The sequence below is a fragment of the Vigna unguiculata genome, chromosome 9 (genome assembly GCF_037176805.1).
Source record: "Vigna unguiculata cultivar grain cowpea cultivar isolate G323 ecotype 2 chromosome 9, ASM3717680v1, whole genome shotgun sequence".
Lineage (NCBI taxonomy): Eukaryota > Viridiplantae > Streptophyta > Magnoliopsida > Fabales > Fabaceae > Vigna > Vigna unguiculata.
The window spans coordinates 17,608,506-17,618,261 of NC_140800.1; the positions used below are offsets into that span (position 1 = coordinate 17,608,506).

The following is a 9,756-nucleotide window of genomic DNA, read 5'->3' on the forward strand; positions in this document are numbered from 1 at the left end:
GGGCACTAGGAAGCCATATGACCTCGACGTAGACATTTGAAACATTTAACCTCGCGACCTCTTTTGGAGGTGTCACCTTTATCTTGACCCTTTGCTATGTGTCTATGAGTGATCTCTTTTTCTTTGGAAAAAATTTTCTTTTGAAATTTTGGTGTAGAAAAGGAGAGTGAAGGATCCTTACGAGAAGGTTTCCTTAAGATTTTTTGCTCAACCTTGATGCACATTTGCACAAGATCATTTAAGTTTTGATAAGGGAACAACTCAACTTTATCTCGAATGTTATAATTAAGACCACTCAAGAACCTAACAATGGTTAGATCTTCTTCTTTTTCTATCCCCGCCCTCAAGATGAATAATTCCATCTTTTGCCTAGATTCCTCTACAGACATGGATCTCTGTTGGAGCCTTTGGAGTTTTTCCATTAGCTCTCTCTTGTAGTATGTGGGAACATGGCGAGCATGGAGGGCCTGTTTGAGATCAAACCAATATTCAATCTCAAGAAGGCCTTTCTTTCTCTTTTAGAGGACAAGAGAGGTCCACCAATTTAAAGCATAACCTTGGAAGCTGAGGACAGCAAGAGAAACATGCCATTCTTCCTCAACTACGTAGTTGTCAAACAGTTGTTCAACTTTTGCCACACAATCTAGGTATGCCTATACATTGTGTTTGCCATGAAAAGGAGGCAAATCAATCCTAGTTTCTTTAGGGTGATGAGGAACACGCCTTTGCCTCCTAACATGAGGATCTTCCCTTGGAAAGGGGTGTCCTAATTCCTCCTCTCCACCACTATTGAGCATGGTCATGTTGTGATGGAGGACGAGAAGACCTAGGTGAAGCACGGTGTGTGCGTGTGTGTGTGAAGATTTTCTTAATTGCTTAGATATGAAGTGTAAATTGGTTTGCATGTCAGCTATTTGAGCCTTAATATCACTTGCCTCTTTAGTAAGGTTATGAATCACGCGAGGGGAAACATCACCCTCATCATCAACACGGGTATTATGATGGAACTTTGAGTATTTTGCTGATGAACCACACTTGTTCTTGCACGAGTGGCTCTTCTAGTGCTCATGATTGAAAGAACTTAGAAACTTTGACAAAGTGTGTGAAAAAGGATATGAACACAAATGAACCCCTAGGTAGGCAAGGTGAGTCTATCAATACCACTTAAAAACCAAGGCCAATCCTTGCCAAGGTACACTTGTGAGTATTTTTGAAAGAATTTCACACTATGTCCAAGTGCTAAGTAGTTAAAACCACTAAACACTAGGTGCAAAACAAACAACAAACAAGACTCAAAAAGGAAAAGATAACACACTAAATGCGGACCCCTAAATGGCAAAAATATGAGAGACTTTGGTCTCACAACTTAAGCCTCTAAAAAGAATTTCAAGAAAACATGAATATAAGCTATGCGGCCTAATGTAAAGTGATAAAGCACTTAGAACTTTCAACACACTTACAACTAAAGCGAATCACTATGTAGTATGCAAAGGTTCTACTTAGGAGATGAGATTGAACACCTTGTGGCTCCCCAAGACACCTAAATAGTCCAAGAATTACAAGTAATAAGCAACAAAATTTGGAGCACAAAATTTGGCACTTTTAGGAGTAACCCGAGAGCACTATCATTTTAATGAACTTTGGATCAAAAATTAGGCAACTAAGAAAGCTCCAAATATACCAAAAGAAGTGACCAAATTGTAGAGAAAGAAGTAAACTACGAATATGCAACAATTACAAGCCACAATGGCCAAATAAAAGTCTTCAAAATGATGGTTCAATGAGTTCCCGTGACCGCTAGGCCTTGCGCCAAAATTCTGGACAGCAAAAGAACAAGTTCTCGAGAGCGTCAAGAAGTAAAGAAAGCCTTAGTTGATGGCTTATGTGCACACACCAAATTGGACACCTTTGGGCACTTTGTGGATGTTAAAATTGCAGCACCAAATAGCCAAACAGCAGCAAGAAACTGAACAAAAACAACAAACAAAAACCAAAAAAAACTTTGCGAAATTCAAATGGTTAGCACTCAACACTCTCAAAAATTTGGAGCTCAAATCGGAACTAGGTGTAGGAGGAAAGATAATTACAAATTGAAAGCATTGGCTAAAACATTGAATCACATTGACTACCACTACAAAAAAAAAGTTATTTAGAGGAGGTCATCTTTCAAAGGTTCAAATAAACCTCCACAAATAAATATGATATAGGTTAATTATAATGGTTTCTCTAAGTGCTAATAATATATACAGATTTTATTTATTTTGAAGAGGTTTATGACCTCTGCAGATTAATCTACATTTTCCCTTCAATGTATTCGCACGTTCCTTCCTAGAAAACCTAAGCCTTCGCAGCCACGAAAATATTGTTTGTTCCTCCCGAAAACCTAAGTTTTTCCTCAAATCAGTTACGCTCTGCGATTCCCTACGTCGTAGCTCTTTCCGTCACACCCTCTCCGTCGTGGCCTCAGTAGCTAATCACGATTCAGTCTCCGTCGTAGCCTCCTTGGTAGCCTCCGTCATAGCCTAAGTAGCGAATCAGTCACTCCGTCACGCCCTCTCTCTCACTTCATCGTAGGCGGCCCTATCGCTCATCGGAGTTGTTCGCCCTGTTTCGTCACTCTATCACTCCATTGTAGTTGTTCGCAGCTTAGGAGCCTGCACTTCCGATCGATTAAGTTCCTCTTTTTCTATATTTGACCTTTTAAGGATGAAAAGTTGCTGATATTGCATTCTTTTATCTAATTTCTACATGGACATTCCTTCCTGTAGGTTAGTGAACAATATCATTCTTTGATCTTATTCAGTATTTGCTTTTCTTTGTTTTAATTTAATTGTATGTCCATTGCATTAGAGAATGGTGAATCAATGCAAGTATGAACCACACTTTGATTACTTCCATGACAAAACTAATCAAGTTATGGGTGGCCATCCCTCGTGTGATTTAAATTAAGTTCACTAAGTCTTAATCATGTCATTGCATTTTCATTGAGGAGCAAAGTGATTTTTATAAATGTTAGTTGATGAAATTCATTCTATGAACCTTGCAGATTTCTAATTTAAGTCTAGCAGCCTTTTAAACCATTTAGGGGAATCCCATGATGCTTTAAAGGTTTTAGATTTTGCAATATATTATAAAGAGCTTACAGAAATGGAGGAGCGAGAGCAAGAGAGGGAGAAAGAGCTAGACAGGCGTAAGGCTGATCATAAGGTTAGAAATAATTTAAACAAGTTGAAAAATCTTAATATAATGCAAGCATTTTTTCATTCTAATTACTACAATAATTACACAAAAAATTCATTTATTGGCATATTCTATAGCAGAAGTGTTTTTCTTTGTAACTCATAATTTAGCATCCTTGCACGTTTGTAAGCATTAAGACTTCTACGTTGCCATGTAAATTTTGAGGGGGTCAATGTCTAGATTTTTTAAATATATTTGTCCATTATGAACTAATAACACTAGTAATTTCTTTTTTGCTAGATCAACATTAGGAACATAGCGGCAGATTCTTACACCACTATAAATATACTAGTCCTATTAGAGGCCACTTAAGTTGGAAATTTACAAAGGCAACAGGTTCAATTTAAGTTAATAATTGCATCCATGAAGAAAAAATTTGAATCTCTGTACTGGTTCTTGCATAACAGTTTATAATTTAGAGCTATGAATATGACTTTAACTTTGTTTTAGTTTTATAGATTTTTGATAGGTTAATGCCTCTGGAATAAACTAAAATAATCTGACAAACAATTCTGATTTGTAATTTATGCGTTCTTTTTATTTGGTGTAGTATGAATTTTCATAAAAAGGAATCTTCCCAGTAAGTTATTTTCTCGTAGTTAATTACTAAGTCTTTTATCTTTTGACTTAACCTAACCCTTTTTATTAAACTATATTTACAGAAGGAAAGCTGAGCGGAGGAATAAATCGAGAAGGAATAAACTATTACAACAACCTTATCAATGAGTTGGTGGCTAATGGTTAGAATTTGACTTAAATTTTGTGGTACTTGGACTTTAATATTATAATATTTTATGATGATTATTAATTAAATGTTAACAATCGTGCACAGGTATAAAACCATTTGTGACTCTTTTTCATTAGGATCTTCCCCAAGCACTGGAAGATGAGTATGATGGCTTTCTAAGTCCACTGATAGTGTAAGTTTCAATTCTAATATATAATTGGTTTAGCAACCATATAATAAGAATATAATTTGACAAGCAAACATATATTTTTATTCTTCAAAAAGGACTTTCGGGATTATGCAGAACTTTGCTTCAAGGAATTTGGTGATAGGGTGAAGTATTGGGTTACATTGAATGAACCCTAGAGTTACAGTCAGAATGGGTATGCAAGTGGAGTAATGGCACCAGGTCGCTGTTCTGCATGGATGAATTCAAATTGCACAAGTGGTGATTCTTCAACTGAGCTATATCTGGTCACACATCACCAACTTCTTGCTCATGCAACAGCTGTGCGTCTCTACAAGGCCAAGTATCAGGTTAGTCATTCTTAAATTTTTAGCTATATATGTTATTTTGAAAGATGGTCTGGGAAAACAGGTATGCCTGACACTTACTTCTTGGAATGCTTTAAGGAAATATTTATCTTTTATAATTTCAGCAAACCGATGATGCAAATGAGCTTGAGTCTCTATGGGTACAAGAGGATCATCTGGTGGTAGCAACATTTAGGGTGTTGATGATGTTTTTTAGGATGAAACTATTTTAGTGTACTATGAACTTTGAGTAAGTATGGATTATGTTGTAATTGTTTCAATTTAAATTGCTTTTATGTTAATATGTTGATTTTGAGAATCAAAAGTTCTAATGTTATATATTTGAGCACATTGGTTGAAGTATTTGATTAAAGTTTACAAAAAAATATTGTTGATATAAAAATATAAGTACCTCAAATGGTGACAGACATTGCCAAGTATAGTAGGAAATTCTAATTATAAACAAAATATTGTTTTTTATGAGATTTGAATAACGCAAGAAAAATACAGTAATAAATCCACAAATTAAATAATACAAACGAAACAGGTTAAAACTTTTACAGTACAGTCCTCGAATTGGAGAGGGTATTAACCCCCACAAAAAAAATGAAAAAAAGGAATTTTGAAATCAAATAGGTTTATGGAAATAAAGGAGGTTTTAAACCTCCACAAAATAATAGTCATGAATAGGAGAGGTTATAACCCTCCATTAAAAAACTCCCACAATATAAACTTGGTACCAGGTGTTGTAGAAAACCTCCACAAATAACTTGTGGGGAACCTATCTGTGGAGATTTGAAAAACCCCTGCAAATTATTTTGTGGAGGGTAAAAACCCCCACTAAACGAAATTAAAACCTCTGCAATTTATCTTTTTTTTTGTAGTGTACCTAAGATGCTACCACTATCTATCAATAAGTAGAAAGCATTGCATCACCAAATCAAACCACAAAAATCGAGAGCATTACAATTGAAAGGAATCAACCAATAAAGTAAGAAAAACCAATTAGGAATGCTAAACCAAAGTGGAATTCATGAAACAAGACTGAATTGAATAGCCAAAAAGGACAATCAAGAAATTAAGGCTTGAAAGAAAGGAAAGCACATCAAAAGGAATCCTAGAATGGAACTAGAATGGATTAAAAACTGAAAACAGAAACTGCAATGCTCATAAGATGCTTATGATATTCATTGCATTTGTGCCAATTTGAGGGAACTAATCCACTCCAATTGAAAGCAAATGATGGCAATATTGAATACACACATAAACAAGCAAATGTATAGAGCAAGAGCACTGAAATTTTGAAGCAAAACACACCAAAAACGCACTAAACAGTGATTTTTCCAAAAACACAGCACCAAAAAACGCTGGCAGATGCCTTAACTTTGAAGATTTATCATATTTTTTGTACTGGACATATTTGAATGATTCTTTTTGCTAATTTTTCGTCCAGATGTTACGAAAATTAGGCAAAAATCAGAAGGTGATTCGGTGTTATGAATCATTCCAGTTAAATCAAACAAGAAAAGTGTGTGTCAGGACACAAGTGAAAACAGCAGCAGATTTGCACTGAAAAACGCAGAAAGTTGCTTCTACTTCAAAAATTTGTCTAGAATTCAATTCTTAACATAATTGAAGGATTCTTGTTGGAGAATTTTCACCTATGACTTAGATTTTTGTGGCAACAATCAGATTAAAATTTTGTGCACTGAGTCACTCGTGACACTTCTCAAACAGAAGGTGTGCACTAGAAAATAAAGTTGAAAACTGAAGCAAAAAGCAGATTGAAAGTGGAAGATGTTCAATGGACAAATCAATTTGATTTGGAGCTTGATTATGATCTAAAATCAAGCATAGATCAAGATTAACATCTAGGACACTCTAAGGCCCAAACCAATCGGTGAAATGGCATTAAAACAGTGAGGAAAGCTGACTCAATCATCCATACGCATAGCATGAAGCTTTCATTGCGTTTTTGAGTGGTGTTTGGCACGGTTTCACTCAAGCAATTGCATAAATTGATTTTAAATGGTGGACAATTGAAGAAACATGTCAAATAAAGCATTAAAAAGACTTATGATGTGACCCCAACAAGCCCAAGCTCAAGTGCATCAACAACCTCAAGCCCACATCAAGGCCCAATCACTAGAAGCATGATGAGAAAGATTCACATGGGCCTCTCACAAGATGATCAAGTCAATCATGGGCTTTTTACATTATTCACATGGGCTAAAGAAATCTCTAAAATATGAGATGATGCATGAAGGAAGTAGTATAGATTTAAATTGGGCAATTGTTTAGGCCTTGTTTTTCTAGAATAATAAGTCAAACAATGTGTAGTTGAATTGATAAAATTGGGCTTGACTAAGCCCAATAGGAGATTTGGCCATCAGCTACCAAAGATCAAAGGTGGACTAAGTGGAAGTCAACATTCCTTCCTACACCTCATGGATCATGCATCCTATGGAGCCAAGTCCACACTCCACCCATGTGCCTCCTTCATCCAAGGGCTAAGAGAGTGTCTTCTTTTCCAAGTCTTCATCCAAAGGCTAGGAAGATGCCTCCTTCTCCAAGCCACCATCCAAGGGTAATGATTAAAGCTTCTCCTCCAAGCTTGATCTAAGGGCCAAGAATTAGTCTAGCTTTTAGGCTCACATATAAAAGCCAAAAGTACACCATTTGTACATTTTAACTCTTGAAATTTCTAATAGAATGTGTGTGTTGAGATCACTCCACTCTTCTATTATTTTGAGAGCATACATGGCTAACCTTTTCCTTCATCTCCTCTAGCCACCTTCCATACCATAGCTCCACTTCTACTCTTCATCTTCACCAAAAACCTCCATTGCCTAGAGCTCTTCTTGCTCTTATCTTCATTTCCGCTGCATTTCATCTACTTTTTGGTGTCTTCCATGGATCTTCTTCCTCTCTTACACCAAGGACGTCCATCAATTGGTATCTAGAGCCATCCAAGCCTTTGGTGCATCCATCCTCTTGGTTTGGGTAAGGTTCTTGGTCCATACTTGTCTCTTGTTTCAATTTTCGTTTTGTCTCTTCTCTCCACTGTTTTGTTCAATTTTTCTGCTATTTTTTCATGTTCTTGCTGCTCTCCACCGTTTGACATTGAGGCTACATGAATCTCCATTGATTCATCTTGTAGTACTCCTTGCTTCATTGGTGCAAATCTGTTTTAGGTTCCATTTTCGTTTTCTAGCACTTGTTCTTTTCTTCCTTGCTGTTTTTCTTCATTTTAATCGATGCATCTTTTAATTTTCAGTTCCTTATGTTGTGTTTTCTCTTAAGTCATGTTTTAGTACTTTCATACATCTTAATTTTCGTTCATATGGCTGAATTCTGCACTTGCTTAATGAGAACCAAGTCCTACATCACATAAAATGAGCTATGAACTTCAAGTGATGCTTGTGGATGTGTAAGGCAATGATCTCACTATTTTTCGTCCATTTCACCGATTGGATTGTGCTTTTAAGTGTTTAAGATGTTCTTCTATGATTCATACTTGATTTTAGATCATAATCAAGTTCATTCATCTTGAATTCTCATAGAACATCTTACAATTTCCGTGAGCAATTATGCTCTAGTCTGTTTTTCTAGTTTTCACTGCACGCACACCTACTATTTGAGATTTTTCATGACTCATTGTCTGGTCCAAATTTTAATTTTTCTTCATTTAGCTAACATCCAGACGAAAAATACAAAAAAAGAATCATTCAAAAATGTTGAGTACAAAAATAATGAAAAATCGGCAAAGTTGAGGCAAATTTTCACGTTTTCTGGCGCAGTGGTATCAGGAATTTTATGTTTTACTGCTGTTTTGTGTGTTTTGTGGTGCTTTTAAGTGCTCTTTTTTATTCTAATTGATTCCTTGATTGTGTACTCTATATTGGCTTGAGTTTTCCTTCAATAGAAGTGAAATTTATTCCCTCAATTTGGCACAAAATTGCAATGAGTACAGTGGCTGTTTCTGAGCATTTTTTCTTCTTTGTTTTCAATTTTTTTCATCTATTCTAGTGCATTTCTAGGTTCCTTTTTGTGGTGCTTGCCTTTCTTTTCAGCCTTTAATTTCTTGCTTGTCACTTCTTGAATCTCCTTCTAGTCATGTTTCATTTCAATTCTCTTTTGGTTTAACATTTCTAATTAGCTTTTCTTGCTTTGGGTTCATATACTGGTTATTGGTTGTGATTCATGATGCTATGAAGTTTAGAATGGTTTCTATGATTTGGTAGCATCTTAGGTGGTGGATATTGAAGTAGAATTTTAGCTTGTGTGCTTATCCTTTTCCTCACCTATTGAGAGTTTTGGACCTATTCATTTGAGAGTGTGTGTGCTAACTCCATTGCTTGGTATAGTTTTCTTGCTGTTTTGTTTTTTGGTGCAGGTTTGGTGGTTGTTTTGGCTTTAAAACCAAGGCTATAGTTGTTGTTTTACACTTCCTTTTGGTGGCTTAAGGTGCTTACAAGTACCTTACTTGGTGGTGGTCTTTGTTCAAATCAAAAGGAGGCTACAAGCCAAGCTCTTGACTATTGATTTTGTGCAAATTGGCAGTACTTTGGCAGCACATTTGGACTTGCATTGTTTCTTATTTTTTTGGCTTTATTTCTTTGTACTTTGTACTTCTTTTTGGCACATCTTATTTGGTACCATTTTGAAGCCTCCTTGATTGTGAAATTGCATCTTTTGAGCATCAAAATTTGAGATATTAAGTGGCTTGAGGTTGCTTCATTTTGAGTACCAAATTAGTGAACCAAAATTGCTTTCAAGTTCTCAATTGTATCCATGGCCTACTTAAGTGTCTTGGGGAACCAAAGGTGTTCAATCCCATCTCCTAAGTAGAACCTTTTTCATATTATAGTGCAACATTTTAGTAAGTGAGTGTGTTGAAAGTTCTAAGTGCTTTCTCACCTTGCTTTTAGGCCGCATAGATTAGATGCTTAGTAGTTTTAATTTGTGAGACCAAAGTCTCTAAAATTTTTGCCATTTAGGGGTCCATTTTTAGTGTTAGTCTTTTCTTTTCTTTGAGTCTTGTTTGTGTTTGTTTGTGCTTAGTGTCTCAAGTGATTCTACTTACTTAACCTTAGACAATTGTGTGATCTTTGAAACCTTTTGCAAGTACATCTTGGCAAGGATTGGCCTTGGTACTTAAGAAGTCTTTTAGACTCACCTCGCCTAACCTGGAGGTCTATTTGTGCTTGGTTTCTTCTTTCACCATTTTGTTAAAGTTCTAAGTTCTTTCAATC

The 9,756-nt window shown here is 35.9% G+C and overlaps 1 long non-coding RNA gene across 1 annotated transcript; it reads left to right on the forward strand.

Annotated features, from left to right (window-relative positions):
* The first annotated feature begins 3,098 nt into the window (after positions 1-3,098).
* LOC146883646 (uncharacterized) lies at positions 3,099-4,850 on the forward strand. The gene is made up of 5 exons (XR_014984573.1): positions 3,099-3,207; positions 3,903-3,980; positions 4,073-4,160; positions 4,253-4,504; positions 4,627-4,850. It is a non-coding gene; the product is annotated as an uncharacterized LOC146883646 (long non-coding RNA).
* Positions 4,851-9,756: the final 4,906 nt, after the last annotated feature.